Here is a 2,500-nt window from a genome sequence, read left to right on the forward strand (position 1 = left end):
AGGAATTTGACCGCTGCTGAGAGACTGATTAAAAATCCCACAGAGACTCGGAGCAATTTGTTGGCCACATTCTTTCAGTAGGCGCGCTGGGATGCCATCGGGTCCACAAGCTTTTGAGGTATCAAGCCCAATCGGGTGCTTTGTCACATCGTCAACTGACACCTGTACTTGAGAAATTTCCAAATCAGTTCTAAGTGAATTATTCGTCGGTTCAATGTTTACATCCGGAGCAGCCGATAGAAAAACAGAACAGCTTTCTGCGCCGGTTTTGTAGCCACTTCACCATCGTAAGAAATCGCTGAGTTAGTGCATGAGCGTCCGCCTAAGAACACTTTGTGGTAACTCCAGAATTCTTTCGGGTTGACTTTGAAAGACAATTCGATTTTGGCTAAGTATTGCCAGTGTTTTGACCGCACTAGGTATTTGATGTTTTGACTTAGTTTGTGGAGCTTCAGCTTCCGTTCTGGCGATTTGTTCAAACGACGGATGATAATGTTACTTTAACAGTGGTCTCAGCCATTTTCTCAAATCTAGTGATATATGGACACAGACGTGAGCACAAGGCAGATCGCAACTTTTAAATTATTTACGATTAGGAGTTCGATAATCGTGCTTTATGACTCTGTAAAAATAAAGTTCTTTGTGACTCAATTTTACCCTGTTAATGGCCAACGATCACTGTTCGGTTTAATTTTAGACAGCGACAGAACACAAAAACATCAGCAAAGGCGTGAGCCAATTAAATTCACCGGACAATAATCACTGCCCATCATTGGGAAAATACCCACGTTTTACGTCCCATTATCTATATCTACATGGCTAAGATACTCAGGAACAAACAGGAACTTAAATTTTTCTCCCGTTCTTTTTTCTTGCACTGTCTTGTGGTAGACGGACCTTCAACAGATTCTTACACTGAGCATAATTTTGCTTCTTGTAACCAGTTTAAACTAGTTTTGGAGCAAACAATGGTGTTCACACTGTTTTATATGTTGTCTTTGTAGTGTAAAATTGATTTCCCTTTACACTAAGGCACAACTTTAAGAAACATTACCTCACACAGGGAAGTGGACATGGACAAAGTCCTTGGTGATTTCGTCCACTGTCTGAAATATCTGGCAGAACAGAGTCTCAGGGAAAAGCAAGGAGAGTAATCCAGCAGCCACTGTGAGCGAGCCGAATATGACCATAGGTAGCGTGGCACTCATTCCTGGCAATTGTGCCTGCATCAAAAAAACGCAGCGAAATAAAATCATCCGTACGCACGTACAGAGAGGACTGATTTGACTACTACTGAGTTTCCCGCATTTGCAATGTGAAAAGACGTTATGGTGTTAAAGTGCGTAAATGCGCGGTACTGGGTGTTAAAACAAACGAAACACACGCGCTTCAAAACAAAATTTGGAAACAAATTTTCTCAATAGTTTTATTCGTTCTCAGTATTGAAGATCTTATCTGTGTTTGAAAAATCTTAGAAGGATTTTCCATTAGTCTAACCTAAAGGTACTCATTTTGGTCTCGTTCCTTTTTTGCAAGTTTATGGACCTCGCCTGCATAAACTCGCAAAAAAAGGAACTCGAACAATATTTTCCCATGCAGTTCAATAACATCTGCACATCACGCAAGTTCTCTTAATCAGGAAGGTAACCTACCAACATAACAATGTACAGGGGCACCAAACGAATCTGTTCCTCACATTATCTGTTCCCCAGAGGAATCTTGCTGGCTGGCAAAAATACAGGTGTTTCGATGAGCTGGTTGGGAAATTTTGTTATTGATAGAGGTTTTGCCTGGGAATTACTAACTTTTTCTAGCATTTCAACCCGAGCTGGCTGTAGAAACTATTAAGACTCTGGACGACTAAAAAAAAAAAAAAAAGAGAGAACCCCTTCCCTCTCCCAGACAATATACAATAGTCACAAACATACGACGGCTGGTCAGAGTGATTGCGCTTGCGGAAAAAAACTGTTTTGTCCTGGTTTTGTCGCTTCATGTTCGGTCGTTTTGGACCGAGGGATTTGAAGGGAATTCCTGGCTGGGAAATAAATTTGATCTGCTGGCTGGGAAACCAATCAATTTTATCTAGCTGGCTGGGAAATTTCTTTTGTGTATTGCTGGGAAAAAGGAACAAATAAGGTTTTCCCAGCAACACTGAAAAACACATAAAAATGCCTTAATAACATTTATTTTCACTAACTGGGGTATAATAATACATTTTACAACAAATTGGTCGTTGGGTACCTCTGAATGTAAGGCGCTGTAATGGAACCAACACGGGCACTGGTTGAGTAAACAACGATTCCTTGGTTCCTAACAACAGAAAACAGTGACAAGATAATAGTAGCACTGAATCCAGTATACTGTATTGGCTTCTAAGTAACAGTGATCATCGCAGCATCGCAGCCAATGCAGCTATCGCAATCTTCTGATCTAAAAGGAAAATTTGAATGAAAAACATACCTTCAATCATTGAATGAATGTTTCAAAAATAGAAAGGAAT

This window comes from Montipora capricornis, chromosome 4 (genome assembly GCF_036669925.1).
Source record: "Montipora capricornis isolate CH-2021 chromosome 4, ASM3666992v2, whole genome shotgun sequence".
In the NCBI taxonomy this organism is placed as follows: Eukaryota; Metazoa; Cnidaria; class Anthozoa; order Scleractinia; family Acroporidae; genus Montipora; species Montipora capricornis.